The following is a 19,689-nucleotide window of genomic DNA, read 5'->3' as shown; positions in this document are numbered from 1 at the left end:
ACCAAAGGCTGACCTTACCCCAGCAGAGGACATGGCCTTGGAGCTAAATAAAGGCAGGCCCGTCTTAGAGGGGATCCCTGGGGGAAAGAGACGAGCATAGGTTCCTCCCAAGATGCCACCCGCTTCATTCAAGGTATGTCCTTCCATCTCTACATGGGATACAACCACATTCATATTGAATCAATTTGGACTGTCTGACTTTGGTTTACCTATTGCCTTGCAGTGTCTGGCAGCACTGTGTTCCTGTTAGAGCCACCAGCACAAGCACCAGACGATGCTGATCCAGTGAGTACTCCATCAAAGGCATACTGTAGGCCTGGCATGTCTTGTCTACTAGCTTCAATATGAATCCGATTAAATGTGATAGGGTGAAGGCCCCAGTGCAGCAGCAACAGCACATGATGGAGACGATGATGAGGAGGAGACCATCTCTCTGGATTCCAGAAGGCATGAGGTATCATGTTAAGACTGTGAAAGTACTATTTACTCTACAATGGTGAGGAGTCCTCATCAAAATCAAAAAATCTAAATTATTTTACAGGACCCAGATGCTATACAGTGGGAAAACCAGCCTGGCAACATAGTGCGTGTTAATAAAAGGACACCACATCCTGCCAAATTCCAGCTGCGCTAATTGTATTGTGTTCACAGAGCTCACAAGCTATCAGAAAGTTGTATGGCAACCACCTCCGGCGCCAAATAGAACTGGCAGACATAGACATTCAGTACAAGAAGAAAAAGATGGAAAATCTTGCACTGGAGTCCGAAATAAAAAGAGGACAATTAGGAAACTGGACCTTGAAATAAAAACTTGAGAGGGAGGTGAGATATGCCTTCAATGTACACTGTATGCTAACTGTAACACAAATGTATTAATCATTATTTTTCTTTCCTCCCCCAGCTCCAAGAAGATGACACAGCTCAAAATAAAAATTAGGTATATTCTCGTAAAGTCAAGTGAGCCATGACATATGAGCTCTTATTGTGAGCACACAGGACGGTGGCATCTTTCTAAGGTTTTTTTATTTTCCCAGCAATCAGTACAACCAAGTCATCGTTATAAGGCATCGCCTCTTTTGCCCACCCCCCAGCACCAGGTGTGGCCACTAGCCTATATGAAGGCCCAAAATTGTGTGTTCCTTTCTGCTCTGACAATGGCATGCCCATTCGTGCGAGATGTGGTGGATGAAGAAGCACTTGTGCTGAGGAGAGCCTTCAGGCGAGAAAGGGTCTTCAGGGACCGGGTTGGACCCACTGGCCTTCCCTGATGACCATCTATATGAAAGATACAGGTTTTCTGCAGATGGCATCAGGTATCTATGCAGACTACTGGGTCCCAGGATTAAGCACCGCACTGCACGGCGCCATGCACTGAGTGTGGAGCAAATGGTTTGTGTGGCCTTGCGCTAGCTTTTTGCTAGTGGAGCCTTCCTGTACTCAGTGGGGGATGCTGAACAAGGCCATAATTTGCCGCACAATAAGGAGTGTGTGTCTGGCTATCAAAGCATTAGCAGATGTCTTCATCTCCTTCCCTGGCCACAGAAGACTCTGTGACATCAAAGAGGAGTTCTATAGGATTGCAGGTAAGAGGATCTACAAATTACAGGACAACTGTTAACACATAGTAGGATACTCATTACTTTGTGTGACAGGTTTCCCCAATGTCATTGGTGCAGTGGACTGCACACACATAGGATAAAAGCCCCTCAGGTGCCCATGAGGCCGATTTTGTGAATAGGAAATCCTTTCACAGCATTAATGTTCAGGTGAACATAACTTTTTGATATTGTCCATTGACGAACACTCTGCATTGCCAGTGATGTGCATTGATTGGTGTAATATTCCTCATCTTATGATTTCAGAGGGTCTGCAATGCTGACTGTGTGATCAGCAATGTTGTGGCAAAATGGCCTGGCTCAGTCCATGACTCCAGAATCTTTCGGGCCTCTGAAATCTATCAGTGCCTATCACAAGGTAAGCCACACAACCCCTATTTATAACCATCATGGCTGTGTCAAGAATATCACTGTGTTTATGAGGTAGTAATGATGAGATTTTGTGTTGACAGGTGAATTCTCTGGTGTGTTGCTGGGAGACAGGGGGTATGGCTGCCAGCCTTTTCTCCTGACACCTTTCACAGACCCCCAGGAAGCACAGCAGGCCTACAACCATGCCCATGCCAGGACCAGGGCCAGAGTTGAAATGACCTTTGGCCTCCTGAAGGCACGCTTTCACTGCCTTCACAAATTAAGGGTCAGCCCTGTTAGGGCATGTGATATTACTGTGGCTTGTGCTGTCCTCCACAATGTGGCCTGCCTGAGGAAGGAGAGGGCCCCAGAGTGCCACCAGCCATGGACTGGGACAATCCGGCAATCTTCCCCGATGACGACAGTGGTCGGCTGCTGAGGGACCAATATGTGTTGAATTATTTTAGTTAGTATGTGTGCTTTCAATTTTGGTTAAATATGTCCTGCGGTGGCAGAGGAATTTGGGTTTTTTGGGTTCGTTTTTTGACGAATTTGGCCTCTGATGTTTGTGCGGTATACTGTGTGTAATACAAGGCTGCAGGGAGGCTACTGCATCCATTCATTTGTCTGTTCAGTTGATGTGTATGGATTTGTCCTGCATTTATTTTAGTGTGCAGACATGCAGGGTGTGTTATATACAGACCTTTGAATGTGTATGTATCATTTTGTATAATATGCTTGGATTCTGTGCTTTCCATCTTGTAGAGTCACTGTCTTCAGTTTCGAAAGGAGCTGATGGTTTACCTGCTTTGTTTTGTCCTTATTCAATAAAGGAACATAATGTTACACATTGTGTTTTTATATTCATATGGAATGTGTATTTGTTTATATGACAGAGTACTAGGCCACACTGAAGAAAAAGGATAAAGTCATACATTTATGAGGCTGGTTCTTTCTGCAGAAAAGCTACATATTGTTTTGATACTTATGACAATGTGATACTTAATATTCTGGCACATCAGCATGTCTTTGTTTATGAAACCATACTGAAGTACAATTTCACGAAATGCCCCACATCTGTCATTTTAACAACTGTCCTCCTTTAAAACAACTGGTTACAATATTATGACTTGTGTTTTTTTCCCTTCTGTGGCCCTAATATTCTATCATTTTATATATAGCCTTATAGTCTATGGGAAACTGTAAATTATCTAATGATAGCAACATCTAAAAATCATTTTTTATCCAAAATCATTGAAATTAATGATCACAAACGTTTAAATAATAACAGTGGGTCTAGTTATATGTGATAACAATGTATAGTGAGCAGTGAAATAACTATTGGTTTCCATTTGTGGTGACTGCTGACTGACATTAGGGATGAGATTAAATAGATCCTGGAATTTAGCCTGGTCTGGAGCAGGCTAGCTCCACAGAATAAATCTCCATGGTAATTTATACCATAACATATCCTCCTGCCCCTATCCATCTTTAGTGCAACCGGATTACGGATCAATTGAGCCAGGATCACCAAGATATCCTGGCTTAATCCCTTATCCTAGTTTTATGCAACAGGCCCCTGGTGGAGAAAGTTGCTCTGTATTTACAAATCAGTAATCGCTCACTCATTCCATAGTTGCCCTGTTTATAAAATGGAAACGTAAGTCTGGACATGTTTTTTATTCAAATACGACAAGCTATTTAACAACGATTAAGCCTAAATCATGCTTTTCAAACAAAAGGAAAAATATGGGCAAAAAAAATGACATTAAAACCAAAAATTCTTACACTTAAAAATGTTCATTCAGATACAACCATTTTAATTGGGTCATGTTCAGTGAAGAGCATAAATGGTAGCTGACATTCTCAGACAGAGCACACGTTAGACATCACCACGATCATTGTTCAACTCAGGTTGTGGGACCTGAACTTACCAACCAAAGGCACCGATATCGGCCTTCAGGTCGCTGTCCATACAAGATCAGAACACGACTGCTCCACCTTTAGAGGGTGCTTTTCAAGCTGCTGTTTTTTAAGCTGGTACTGACTTTTAAAGTCCTTGTTGCACTCGGAGCAGCTGAAGGGCAGGTCTCCCTTGTGTCTGAGCTGATGTTTGGTGAAAGGTGATTTGAGCCTAAATACCTTGTCACAGACGTCGCAGGTATAGTGTTTCCTTTGCATTTTTCTATGTATAAACATATGAGAGCGCATGCTATTTTGAGTCGCCCAAGTTGTTCCACATATTTCACAAGTGTATTGTATCGTTTCATTCCTTATGGGTGCCTCAGAACTCTCAGCTGAGTCAAACTGACTCTGTTGGTCCTCAATGTCCTTGGACTCAGGTTCTGGTTCAACAGTCTGGTCCACCATTAGAGGGTGTTTTTCCAGCTGGTGTTGTTTGAGATGGTACTGCCTTTCAAAGTCCTTGTTGCACTCGGAGCAGCTGTAGGGCCGGTCTCCTTGCAAACAATGCACTCGTGCATGTCGCGATCCTGGCGCTCCTTGAACGTCTTGCCACAGTCCGCGCACCAGTAGTCTTCCCCAACGTGTATGCACTCATGGTAGTCACGTATTTTAGAATATAAAAACATCTTTACGCACACAAAGCAACTGTAGGTTTTCACACTGTGTTTGAGTAGCTTGTGCTTTGTCAAGCCATTCTGATGCTTGAATTTGTCACCACAAATATCACAACTAGAAGTCCCTTTGTGTGTTATCAAGTGACTTGTCATTCTGCCTTTCTTGGTCCCAGTCTTTCCACATATTTTACAGGTGTATCTTATGTTATATTTCTTCCTCTTTGTAGGTGCTGCAGCATCCACAATTGACACCAGCAACAGACTCTGTTCTTTCTTAAAGTTGTCGAGTCCAAGTTCTTTGGATCCCCTAGAGGCTTGACTTCTCTCTTCCTCATCACTTTTTCCTATGATATTCTGGTTGGCCTTGTGAGTCTTTGGCATCCACCCGCTGTAACCTGGAAAGGCAGTCACCAACAATACATTTTACTTTTTACTTGACTTGACTTATTCCACATTTCGTTGCCGAATTCAAAATGTATGAAATATTTGTTCTCACCCATTTACACAATACGCCATAATGACAAAGTGAAAATGTTTTTTTACATTTTTGCACATTTATTTCACATCCTTTGCTATGAAACTCAAAATTGAGCTCAGGTGCATCCTGTTTCCATTGATCATCCTTGATGTTTCTACAACTTGGAGTCAACCTGTGGTAAATTCAATTGCTTGGACAAGATTTGGAAAGGCATACATACACCTGTCTATATAAAGGTCCCATAGATGACAGTGCATGTAAGAGCAAAAACCAAGCCATGAGGTCAAATTAATTATCCGTATAGCTCAGAGACAGGATTGTGTTGAGGCACAGATCTGGAGAAGGGTACCAAAACATTTCTGCAGCATTGAAGGGCCCCAAGAACACATGGCTTCCATCATTCTTAAATGTATGATGTTTGGAACCACCAAGAGTCTTCCTAGAGCTGGCTGCCAGGCCAAACTGAGCAATCAGGGGAGAAGGGCCTTGGCCAGGGAGGTGAACAAGAACCCGATGATCACTCGGACAGAGCTCCAAAGTTCCTTTGTGGAGATGGGATAACCTTCCAGAAGGACAACCATCTCTGCAGCACTCCACCAATCAGGCCTTTATGGTACTGTGGACAGATGGAAGCCACTTCTCATTAAAAGGCACATGACAGCCCACTTGGAGTTTGCCAAAAGCCAGAAACAATTTTCTCTGGTCTGATGAAACTAAGATTGAACTCTTTGGGGTCACGTCTGGAGGGAACCTGGCACCATCCCTACGGCAAAGCATGGTAGTGGCAGCATCATGCTGTGGGTATGTTTTTCAGCGACAGGGAGACTAGTCTGTATTGAGGGAAAGTTGAACGGAGCAAAGTACAGAGAAATTCATGATGAAAACCTGCTCGAGACCTCAGCGAAAGTTCACCTTCCGGTAGGACAACGACCTAAAGCACACAGCCAAGACAACGTGGAGTGGCTTCGGGACAAGTCTCTGAATGTCCTTGAGTGGCCCAGCCAGAACCCAATCGAAAATCTCCTGAAAATAGCTGTGCAGCAATGCTCCACATCCAACCTGACAGAGCTCGAGGATCTGCAGAGGAGAATGGGAGAAACTCCAAATACAGGCTTGCCAAGCTTGTAGCGTCATACCCAATAAGACTCAAGTCTGTAATCTTTGCCAAAGGTGCGTCAACAACGTACTGAGTATAGGGTCTGAATACGTATGTAAATGTGATCGGTTTTTTGTTTAATACATTCGCTACAAAAAAATAAAACCTGTTTTTGCATTCCCATTATGGCCACTGCCCTTTAAATACTGTACGCCACACTAATTGCTTCAAGCTCACCACACCCACCAAAACGGGAATAAACACACTGAACGCACCTCCGTCTATATGAAGTTACCACAATGGAAAGTGCACATGTCGGAGCATAAACTATTCCATTATGTCCAAGGTACTGTATGTAGATCTGAAAGAATTATATCTGGGTAAGGTTAGAAAACTATTTCCAGTGTTGGAAACAGTCAAGAGCACATTGGTCTCCATCATTGGGCAATGGACAAAATACGTAACTACCCAGACTCTGCCAAGAACTGGTTGTCCAGCCAAACTGAGCAACCGGGCAAGAAGAACCTTGGTCAGGGAGGTGACCAAGAACCATCAACATAAATACAGAGTTCCTTGGCTGAGATGGGAGAACCTGCTAGAACAGTCTCTATAGCACTTCACCAATCTGGGCTTTATTTAAGTGGCCAGACGGAAGCCACTTCTGAGAACAAGGGAAATGACATCACGGCTGGAGTTTACTAAAAGGCATGTGAAAGAGAGCATAAGGGAAAGATTCTTTGGTCTGATGAGACCAACATTTTACTCTTTGGGCTGAATGCAAAGCGCTGTCTGGAGAAAACCAGGCACAGCTCATCACCCGTCTAACACCATCCCTACCATGAAGCATGGTAGTGGCAGCATCATACTATGGGGACACTTTTCAGCGGCAGGGACTGAGAGACTAGTAAGGACAGAGGGAACAATGAATGGAGTCAAATACAGACAAATCCTTGATAGGAACCTGCTTCAGAGTGCAAATGACCTTAGACTGGTGCGAATATTTACGATCCAACAGAACAAACTCAAGTATACAGCCAATGTAAAAGTCATTGAGTGGCCCAGCTAAAGCCCAGACCAGAATCCCATTGAAAATCTGTGGAAAGACTTGAAGATTTCACCGCCGCTCCCCATCTAATTTAACAGAGATTGAAAAAAATCTACAATGAAAAAAAGAGAATACCCAAATCCAGATGGGAACGTCTATCAGCTCTGCACAACACAAAGCGGTAATTTCCGCCAAAGGTGCTTCTTAAAAGTACTGACTCAGGGTCTGGTTGGCCAGGTAGGTAGGGTCAGCTGGCCAGGCAGATGGGTCCGGTCGGCCAGGTCAGCCGGCAATCCGGGAAGCAGGGCCGGCCAGGTAGGTAGGGCCGGCAGGTCAGGTACATTATATATACACAAAAAAGTATGTGGACACCCCTTCAAATTAGCAGATTCTGCAATTTCAGCCACGCCTGTTGCCAACAGGTGTAAAAACTTTTTTAATTTTTTTTTTTAACGAGCACACAGCCATGCAGTCTCCATATTTGCAGTAAAATTGCCTTACTGAAGAGCTCAGTGACTTTCATTATGGCACAGTCATAGGATGCCACCTTACCATCAAGTCAGTTTGTAAAAAAAAATCCTGCTAGAACTGCCCCTGTAAGTCCTGCTATTGTGAAGTGGAAACGTCCTCAGAGCAACAATGCCACAAAGTGGTAGACCACACAAGTTCACAGAATGGGGCCGCTGAAGTGCGTAGCGCACAACAATCGCCTGTCCTTGGTTGTAACACTCACGAGTTCCAAACTGCCTCTGGAAGCAACGTCAGCACAGAAACCGTTTGTCGGGAGACTCGTGAAATTGGTTTCCGTGGTCGAGCAGCCACACACAAGCCTAAGATCACCATGCGCAATGCCAAGCGGCGGCTGGAGTTGCTCAAAATTGGAAACATTTCTTAAAACATGTTTTAACTTTGTCATTATTGGGTGAGAATTTTTGTATTTAATCCATTTTGAATTCAGGGTGTAACAAAACGTGGAATAAGTCCAGGGGTTTGAATAGTTTCTGAAGGCCCTGTAACTCATGCTGCAGAGCTTGAACATGTAATACAATCGCTTCAACTGACCTTGAGACTCCATGACATCATCCGTTTCCTCCTGTTTAATGACCAGCGGTGCTGAACATGTCTCCACTCCCTTCCAAAAGACAACCAATGGTGTTATTAACTCTTACCAGCCTTTAAGAGAGTAGATCATACAGCAACAGTTAGACAAGCATCTTGTTGTAGGGGTTTCCATTACAAAACATAATGCAGCAGGGGAATGACACCAAAATCATGGAATATATTTAATACAAACAAATATATTTGGAAGGGCAAATTTTATGCTTAAATGAGAATCATGGAAAACAGCCCTTAAAAATATTTATCTGTAGCCTAGATGGTATTTTGAGTTTTTATATATATTTTTTAGCCCTTTTCAGTGATATCCAATTGGTAGTTAGTCTTGTCCCATCGCTGCAAGTCCTGTATGGGCTCAGGAGAGTCTAAGGTCGAGCCATGCATCCTGTGAAACACGACCCTGCCAAGCCACACTGCTTCTTGACACACAGCTCGCTTAACCCGGAAGCCAGATGCACCAATGTGTCGGAGGAAACACCGCCCAACTTGCGACCGTGTCAGTGTGCCTGCACCCGGCCCGCCACAGGAGTCGCTAGAGCACAATGGGACAAGGACATCCCAGTTACCAAACCTTCCCCTAACGACGCTGGGCCAATTGTGTGCCGCCTCATGGGTATCCCAGTTGCAGCCGGCTGCGACACAGACCGGATCGATCCGGATCTGTGGTGACGCCTCTGCCAAGCCAGAGGCGTCACTAGTAGCGCGGCGCCACACCGCCGCGCCACACGGAAAGCCCTATTGAATTTATCTACAGGTCATTCAAAGCCTTAATATACTATTTACAGTTAAAAGTCCTGCTACACATTTTTTGCTGGGCGTGAGCTTGCATGGTTTTCAATTAAATATGTCTGGGCCTCGTCTCAGAGACAGATCTACCCTTACAAAAATCGCCAGCCAAAGCACAAGCTCCACTCACCATGTCTGTCATCTGACCAAAAATCTGCAATGGCTGTTCTTCCTCTGGTACCAGTGACGGTGGACCTTCGTCTTCCACAGTAAGGTGACCTTCTAGCCAAAGACCATTGGCCCCTTGTTCATTGAGGATTTTCTCCACGACTGGGAAGTTTCTGAAACCTGATGAGGGGGGTAACATACAAATTGAGTTTTTCTGAAAATGTTGGTCATACAGGAATAATGAGGCTCAGATTTCACAAAAACATGTAGTAGAAATATGCCATCACTCGTCATGATTGCATATATTTAGAATAGAATTTGCAAGCACCTTTTCACTACTGAGGAGTAGGATGCCCCCTACAGACTATAGCCCTAAGGTCCAGCAGGGGGCGCTATTATTCAGTCAGTAATAACAGCGCCCTCCGGGGCTGCACATTCAGGCGACTGGTAGCTAGCCTGCTAGTGTATTATTCGTCTCCAAGCTTCCTACAGACAAATAGTCAATAGGCATAACTATCTGTAAATATTTCATCTCACCGTCTTCTTGAACGCTCTCCATACTGTTCGCAGGCTTTTCCTTCCCCTTGCTATTCTCCATCGCCTGCAATTTTGTCCTCGAACTTCGGTTTTGTTCTTGCAACATTTCCACTCGAAGAGCAGCATACGTTTCTTCCATAAATTGACAAATGTCTTGCACGGCTGTTGCTGTCAAGGTTTCCATAATGAAGGCAACACGAGAACGAAAGGTAAGTTCGAAAGACATAGTTACACAAATACAAAAGTTGATGCGTGTGGTTCAACACCTGACAGGGGAAGGAAATTAGCTACTGGCGGAATGGTTGAAGAAGTGTTGGTCCAGTCTGATCTCACCTCCAGCCTTCCTTCCATATTTGAGGACATGTATTTCCATTGTTAGAGCGGTCACTTGAATATCTTGTCAATATAATAGACCATCTTTATCTGCCTCCTTAAAATTTCCTAGGTTTAATCAATATTTGTGTTGTAAAATAATCAAATGTAAATTACACTGACTGATTTTTATTCCTCTCCAAATGCTTTTTAAAGTTGACAAACCTAAAGGAAAGGAAAGCTGTTACTGAACAAAAATATACACCAAACATGCAACAATATCAAAGATTTTACTGAGTTACAGTTCATAATGAAATCAGTCAATGGAAATAAACATATTAGGCCTTAATCTATGGATTTCACATAACTGGGCAGGGGCGCAGCCATGGGTGGGCTTGGGAGGGCATAAAACTACCCCCTTGGTAGCCAGGCCAAGCCAACAAGAATGAGTTGTTCCCCTTCAATAGGCATTTATTATTGCAGACAGAAATACTATCAGCACCCCCTCAGACGATCCCGGATGTGGAGGTCCTGGGGTGCATCCTGGGGTGACGTGGTTTGCGGTTGAGGCAGGTTGAATGTACTGCCAAATTCTCTGAAATTATGGTGGAGGGGACTTATGGTAGAGAACTGAACATTGAATGCCAGTTGCACATTCCCTCAACTTTAGACAACATATGTGGCACTGTGTTGTGTGACCTTTTATTGTCCCCAGCACAAGAGTCACCTGTGTAATGATCACACTGTTTAATATTCCACACCTGTCAAGATAAATGCTCACTAACAGATGAAAACAAATGTGCACATAATGAGAAATGTTTGTTTTTTTGCATATGGAACATTTGTGATATTTTATTTCATCTCATGAAACATCAGACCAACAATTTACATGTTTACCGAACATAAAATATAAAACACAACATTGCTTGTACAACCTTTGCTGTCCATATTCAATAGTCTGATTTGCAGGCCAACAATTTGTGGTGTTCCTGCATCTGCAGGAATGTCCGCCTCAAGCATCCCATTGGTTCCTGCATGTAAGAATGTGGCTTGTGTTTAAGTGGCACTTTTGATCTACTGGATTTCCTTGGTCTATCTATTTGATTAAAATGTGGGTCAAATAAAAAGTATTCGTTTTTTGTTTAGGCTATGACATTATTGAAGTATAATTGATGTGCAATGTTTTAGCTTAAAATGTATATGTCATCTGTTAATGCATTGGAAAGCAGATATACCAGCCAACCCACGCCTCTCTTTATCAAAGCGCTGTGAGGAAGTGATGTAAAAAAAAAAACAAACAGACACGGTAACATCAACAGAAGTGCGGAAAAGCAGTGCTCTGCGGACGGGGAGAAGAACACGGTCTACCGCTGCACCTCGCTAGCGCCGCAAACAGGATGCGGCAGAGACAAAGGACACTGTCTACCAGTGACCAAGCTTGCTACCAGTGTCGCCCGCTCCGGCCAGGTCACCAGAGTCCTAACAAGCAGACGCAAGAACGCCCACATGCAGGAACACCATGAATTACAGGTCGCAATGACACCCCACTCTCCAGATTCACATACGTTTACTTGGCATGAAAGAGAAAATCCAATATTGCCAAAGCAACAGATTATAGGCTGAAATAAAATACTGTCAAACCGATGCTACACGGTAGGAAGTAACCTAAAATAAATTAACATGAGGATTAGAATAAAAGAATTGTTTGTTTTATATCATCCAGGTACCTGAGGAAATATATGTAGTGAAAGCCACCTGCCTCTGCACATAAAATATATTTAACTAGGCAAGTCAGTTAAGAACAAATTCTTATTTACAATGACTGCCTACTCCGGGCAAACCCGGATGATGCTGGACCAATTGTGCGCCGTCCCATATTTCCCAATCACGGCCGGTTGTGATGCAGCCTGGATCCCTTGCCAGTCCCATCAACTCCCAGTCCCGTCGATGTTATACACGAACGTTCTTCCTACCATCTGTCGTCCCTTCATTCATGTCTCCTTGTTTTTAAATTTACAAAACAACTTAATTCAGCTAAAAGACTCGTAGCACTCACTTCCGTCATCATGAAGTGCTTTGAGAGACTAGTCAAGGACCATATCACCTCCACCCTACCTGACACCCTAGACCCACTCCAATTTGCTTACCGCCCAAATAGGTCCACAGACGATGCAATCTCAACCACACTGCACACTGCCCTAACCCATCTGGACAAGAGGAATACCTATGTGAGAATGCTGTTCATCGACTACAGCTCGGCATTCAACACCATAGTACCCTCCAAGCTCGTCATCAAGCTCGAGACCCTGGGTCTCGACCCCGCCCTGTGCAACTGGGTACTGGACTTCCTGACGGGCCGCCCCAGGTGGTGAGGGTAGGTAACAACATCTCCTCCCCGCTGATCCTCAACACTGGGGCCCCACAAGGGTGCGTTCTGAGCCCTCTCCTGTACTCCCTGTTCACCCACGACTGCGTGGCCACGCACGCCTCCAACTCAATCATCAAGTTTGCGGACGACACAACAGTGGTAGGCTTGATTACCAACAACGACGAGACGACCTACAGGGAGGAAGTGAGGGCCTCGGAGTGTGGTGTCAGGAAAATAACCTCACGCTCAACGTCAACAAAACTAAGGAGATGATTGTGGACTTCAGGAAACAGCAGAGGGAACAACCCCTATCCACATCGATGGAACAGTAGTGGAGAGAGTAGCAAGTTTTAAGTTCCTCGGCATACACATCACAGACAAACTGAATTGGTCCACTCACACAGACAGCATCGTGAAGAAGGCGCAGCAGCGCCTCTTCAACCTCAGGAGGCTGAAGAAATTCGGCTTGTCACCAAAAGCACTCACAAACTTCTACAGATGCACAATCGAGAGCATCCTGGCGGGCTGTATCACCGCCTGGTACGGCAACTGCTCCGCCTCAACCGTAAGGCTCTCCAGAGGGTAGTGAGGTCTGCACAACACATCACCGGGGGCAAACTACCTGCCCTCCAGGACACCTACACCACCCGATGTTACAGGAAGGCCATAAAGATCATCAAGGACATCAACCACCCGAGCCACTGCCTGTTCACCCCGCTATCATCCAGAAGGCGAGGTCAGTACAGGTGCATCAAAGCTGGGACCGAGAGACTGAAAAACAGCTTCCATCTCAAGGCCATCAGACTGTTAAACAGCCACCACTAACATTGAGTGGCTGCTGCCAACACACTGACACTGACTCAACTCCAGCCACTTTAATAATGGGAATTGATGGGAAATGATGTAAATATATCACTAGCCACTTTAAACAATGCTACCTTATATAATGTTACTTACCCTACATTATTCATCTCATATGCATACGTATATACTGTACTCTATATCATCGACTGCATCCTTATCTAATACATGTATCACTAGCCACTTTAACTATGCCACTTTGTTTACATACTCATCTCATATGTATATACTGTACTCGATACCATCTACTGTATCTTGCCTATGTGGCTCTGTACCATCACTCATTCATATATCCTTATGTACATATTCTTTATCCCCTTACACTGTGTATAAGACAGTAGTTTAGGAATTGTTAGTTAGATTACTTGTTGGTAGTGACAGACCCTAGTACTGTACTGACCCCCATAATAAACTGGATAAGAGCGCCTGCTAAACGACTTAAATGTAAATGTAATGCTGCAGAGCTTGTCTGAGCTTTCTGTATTTGACATAGATTACAATAATAGCTTTAACTGACCTTGAGACTCCATGTCATCATCCTCCTGTTTTATGACCAGTGGTACTGGCAATGTCTCCATCCCCTTTCAAAAGACAATGAACTCATTAACTGGTCAGCCTTTACTAAACTTGTAGGTCATACATAAACAGTTACACCTTTCTGTGGGTTACTTCAACTTTATTTACAATACAAGGGAAATTACATGATTTTGGTGTCATGTCATATGTTGAACACAAATACATTTCTTTTGAAGGGCATGTTTTATATTAGCTGTGCTGACTACACCGAAAAGCAGCACAGTTGGTAGGACACACAGCTGAAGTCGCACAAAATGTTATATTTAACATTTCGGAATTACACTTTCATGTCTATAACATCTAAAGACATGCATCACTATACTGAGATTATTGTCGTTTCTAAAATTCCGTATTTCGGTAATTTTTTTTAGCCTTTGTTCCTTTTTTCTGTGCCCCTTTAACTGCTGAACGAGTATGGGGTCGCTGGCGGGGCAAGGTTCTCAAAAACAAGGGAGAAAAAAAGTGTCTGGACACTTCTATAACATGCATCAAAAAGAGTGATTTTGTTCAAATAAAGTGAACTTTCACCTTTACAGGAAAACCATCGTGGAACCAGACCAAAAACGTTTAATCTGTAGCCTCGATGATATATAGCGTGTATCTAGTTTATGCGGTTCAACACAAAGTAGGGATAACGAGGCTCAAGATTTCATAACCACAATGGAAATATGCCATCACTCATGGGATAGCTATGTTTATCCGATAAATATATTGTATTTGCTATATAGTACCTTTCACTAAGGAAATTATGAGCTAAGCAATATGTCTATTACTGGCTAACAGACTAAACTCCACTTCCTGGTGGAGGAAGTTAATTTTTCACCATGGAGTGAAGATTAGTCCGCTAACCACAAGCCAGAATTGGAGCTGGGACGCCCGTCCGTCAGACACGCGACTGCTAGCTAGCCATCCTCTCCACTCCTAGAGATATGACAGCAAAAGTCACCTGGAGCGAAGTCCACTAGCCGACAGGTGTGGAAGTAATTGTATCCGAGCTTCCTGCACAGGCAAATAACCTATACGCATAATACCTAATTTAGCAGTTCGCTGGCTTCTCCTTCCCGATGGTATTCTCCATCACCTGTGACTGTCGAGCTTTGATTTTGTTCATGCAACATTCCTACAGCACAAGTTTCTCCCATAAATTGACAAATGTCTTGCAAGGCTTTTTCTGTCAACGTTTCTAAAATAGTGGCAACACGAACGAAAAGCGAGTTCGACAGACATGGCTAATTAACCTGGTGAATGGTAGCTAGTGTGCTAGAATGAAATGACCGTGGAGCCAAATCTGTTATAAATTAAAACGAAACCCTTCTGTCTGTGGTGGAACCTTTGAATTGCTGGTGGCCGTTTGGTTCCGGACAGCTGACGAGGTTGCCCCGGTGATATACCGTAAACACTTATCTGCCTCTTTAATTTCACCAACTTTGAATATTTGTGTTATACATGCAAGTAATAAAATTAAACGACAGGTTGAAAAAACATCTTTATTCCTTTCAGAAAGCAACATATTGGGTTGCCAAACCTTAAAAAAAAATACTGTTACTGAAACCCCTGATGAGTCAAGAAAAATCTAATTTCCTTCCTTTTGATCAACTGTTCTTCCACAACCCTTGCTGTCCAGATTTTAAAAAATGTGTATATACATGAAAAGGGAAAATCCAATGTTGCTTAAGCAATACAATATTCAAAACAACACACAATTGAAGGTAACACAATACACCTAAAATCAATTAAGACCGGTGTTATACAGGTGGTTGGTGGCACCTAATTGTGGAGGATGGGCATTCCCATCCTGTTTTCAATTTGTAATTATGGGGTATTGTGGTGTAATTATGGGGTACTGTGGTGTAATTATGGGGTATTGTGGTGTAATTATGGGGTACTGTGGTGTAATTATGGGGTACTGTGGTGTAATTATGGGGTATTGTGGTGTAATTATGGGGTACTGTGGTGTAATTATGGGGTACTGTGGTGTAATTATGGGGTACTGTGGTGTAATTATGGGGTACTGTGGTGTAATTATGGGGTACTGTGGTGTAATTACGGGTATTGTGACCTCATTATGGGGTATTGTGACCTCATTACGGGGTATTGTGACCTCATTACGGAGTAGTGTGACCTCATTATGGGGTATTGTGACCTCATTACGGGGTATTGTGACCTCATTACGGGGTATTGTGACCTCATTACGGGGTATTGTGACCTCATTACGGGTATTGTGACCTCATTACGGGGTATTGTGACCTCATTACGGGGTATTGTGACCTCATTACGGGGTATTGTGTCCTCATTACGGGGGATATACAGACATTTCAAATGTCATATTATGTCAATATACAGTGTTATAATGATTTGCAAATAGTTAAAGTACAAAAGGGAAAATAAATAAGCATAAATATGGGTTGTATTTACAATGGTGTGTGTTCTTCACTGGTTGCCCTTTTCTTGCGGCAACAGGTCACACATTTTGCTGCTGTGATGTCACACTGTGGTATTTTATCCAGTAGATATATGGGAGTTTATCAAAATTGGATTTGTTTTCGAATTCTTTGTGGATCTGTGTAATCTGAGGGAAATATGTGTCTCGACTATGGTCATACATTGGGCAGGAGGTTAGGAAGTACAGCTCAGTTTCCACCTCATATTGTGGGCAGTGTTTACATAGCCTGTCTTCTCTTGAGAGCCATGTCTGCCTACGGCGGCCTTTCTCAATAGCAAGGCTATGCTCACTGAGTCTGTAATAAAGCTTTCCTTAATGTTGGGTCTCTCGAACCATCCCTCTCTCTATCCCGACCTCCCTCCATTCCCTCAGTATCAGGTACATGCTAGCAGGATTAGGTTTCTTTAAGAGAGGATTAACGGTGTTCAAGACGTTCGAGGCAAATTGCTCAGAGAAAAAGAATCTCGCTACAAAAAAAGTCCAAATCTACCCATAATCCTCAAAGCTCTGCAGCCGTCTCTGTCTCTCCCTCTTCTTCTCTCCGGTCTCTACTCCGCCTCTCGTTCTTTCACTCTACATATCATTGGTGTGTGTGTGTCTCTCCCCCCCTTCTAATTCTAATGGAATGTGTGTGTGATTCCGAACATGTGCCTCTCCTGACTTCCTGTCTGGCCTTGTGAGTAGTTCAGAAATAATATCAGACCACCCCAGTCAAATTATCAGACCACCCCGGTCATATCATCAGACCACCCCGGTCATGTTATCAGACCACCCCGGTCATATCATCAGACCACCCCGGTCATGTTATCAGACCACCCCAGTCATCATCAGACCACCCCAGTCATATAATCAGACCACCCCAGTCATATTATCAGACCACCCCAGTCATAATATCAGACCACCCCAGTCATATAATCAGACCACCCCGGTCATAATATCAGACCACCCCAGTCATATAATCAGACCACCCCAGTCATCATCAGACCACCCCAGTCATAATATCAGACCACCCCAGTCATAATATCAGACCACCCCAGTCATATCATCAGACCACCCCAGTCATATCATCAGACCACCCCAGTCATATCATCAGACCACCCCAGTCATATCATCAGACCACCCCAGTCATATCATCAGACCACCCCAGTCATATCAGACCACCCCAGTCATATTATCAGACCACCCCAGTCATATCATCAGACCACCCCAGTCATATCATCAGACCACCCCAGTCATATTATCAGACCACCCCGGTCATATTATCAGACCACCCCAGTCATAATATCAGACCACCCCAGTCATAATATCAGACCACCCCAGTCATAATATCAGACCACCCCAGTCATAATATCAGACCACCCCAGTCATATTATCAGACCACCCCAGTCATATTATCAGACCACCCCAGTCATCATCAGACCACCCCAGTCATAATATCAGACCACCCCAGTCATATAATCAGACCACCCCAGTCATCATCAGACCACCCCAGTCATAATATCAGACCACCCCAGTCATAATATCAGACCACCCCAGTCATCATCAGACCACCCCAGTCATATTATCAGACCACCCCAGTCATAATATCAGACCACCCCAGTCATATTATCAGACCACCCCAGTCATATCATCAGACCACCCCAGTCATAATATCAGACCACCCCAGTCATATTATCAGACCACCCCAGTCATATTATCAGACCACCCCAGTCATAATATCAGACCACCCCAGTCATAATATCATTCCAAAACACCTTGATAACGTCTTGCAAACATTTAAGGCCCCCAGTACCAGAAGCAGCAAATTAACCCCACAGTATTGTCAAACCGCCCCCATAATTGATTGTGGGGAGGGTGTTATTTTCTTTGAATGCTTTGTTTGGTTTTTGGTAGACATAAGAAGATCACACTGCTGAAGGAGACACAAAATGCCTGATTTAACTTACCAAAATCCACCCAAATGTTTCTGTTGACCAATAAAAAAAAATTGAACTCTTTGGCAATACAGAACAGCTCTGTGTTTACTGACAACCAAATTAAGCATTCAATGAAAATAACACCCTCCCTACCTCTGGTAGTACGCAAGCCATCATGACATCAGCAGATTCAGGTGTTTTGTAGTCTAATGTTAAACCCAGTGTCCAAAAACTGGGTCTCTGTTGAAGGTTATAGGTCTTCCAGCAGGACAACAAGCCCAAACACACACACAAAAGCAACCAGGAATGGTTAAGAAGAGAGGCTGGAGTGGCCAGCAAAGTCCAGATCTGAATCACCTCAAAAACCTAAGGCGAGATCTAAAAACAGCAGTTGATGGCATCCCTCCAATATTAAACAATTATAGCAGTTCGTGGCTGAAAAGTGAGCCAAATTGTCAGTAGAAAGGTGTGGAAAGTTAATTGATGGCTACAAGAAGCGCTTGTCTACAGTTATCTTGGCCAAAGGCTGTGCAACCAAGTACTAGCTCCGGGGTGCCAATAATTTTCTCCATGCCATCGTCTTTACTTTTTTTAAATTAAAATGTTCAACTTAAATGTACAAAAATAAGCCATGTTAAAAATCTGGTGATCAAAGTACTTATTTAAGAAATGGGGAACTATTTAAGAAAAGTGCAAGAGTGCTGATATTTGTCTGCAACTATATCAGATATGTAACTTAGAATCCATTAACCTCTTCACTGACAGTCCGAGTGCTCCTGTCCCCCAACACCACGGATCCTCCATTTCTCTTTACACTGGGGGACTGCTTCTCTTCGACTTGATCTATAACGGGGGGAAAAACAATAGATTCATGACATGCACGGCATTGAGAACATGCAGTCCACAAATAATATTTCCTGCACCAAAACTCAATGTCTATCATTGCATTGGTAAACTATAGAAACTCACCTGTTCCTTGCGCACCAAAACAGCTCGACAATGGGAGTACGATGCTTCTTTTGACAGATCGTTCCCTAGAACGAACCTCCACCTGGTGTAGTTTGTTCTTCAAAGCCTGGTTTTCGCTCTGAGTTCTCGATATTTCAAGGCGCAACACGGCATAGCCATCGTCTACAAGTTGGCAGATTTCTGCCACTGCCGCGTTAGCCAATACCTCCATGATGGAGGCGAGCTGAGAGTGAAAAGGTACAGAATTCGACATTATCGCTTAACGTTATTTCACTCGAAGCTTACACATTAAGTGTATTGGATGAATGGTTTATAGAGTAAAAGTACCATGTCGTCAAAAAGCACTAACTATATTTATGTGAAAATCTTCGGCGATGTGTGTTCAGCTCGCTAGCCGTTAACATGTCATTGTTTACTTCCGGGTGGCAGAGGTCATGACATTAGTCTACCGTAAATACCAGTTTATCGACCCAATTGATTTAGGATGCTGTTCTACTCTGATTCCGCCTCTCTCTATAGGAGAACTCACCAT

At 43.6% G+C, this 19,689-nt stretch overlaps 1 pseudogene; it reads right to left on the bottom strand.

The window, feature by feature from the left end:
- Positions 1 to 3,647: 3,647 nt before the first annotated feature.
- LOC135507128 (zinc finger protein 605-like) lies at positions 3,648 to 19,599 on the bottom strand (annotated as a pseudogene).
- Positions 19,600 to 19,689: the final 90 nt, after the last annotated feature.

Source organism: Oncorhynchus masou, chromosome 20, assembly GCF_036934945.1.
Source record: "Oncorhynchus masou masou isolate Uvic2021 chromosome 20, UVic_Omas_1.1, whole genome shotgun sequence".
Lineage (NCBI taxonomy): Eukaryota > Metazoa > Chordata > Actinopteri > Salmoniformes > Salmonidae > Oncorhynchus > Oncorhynchus masou.
The sequence above is the reverse complement of the archived record's forward strand: the minus strand, read 5'-3'. Positions and strand labels throughout refer to the sequence as shown.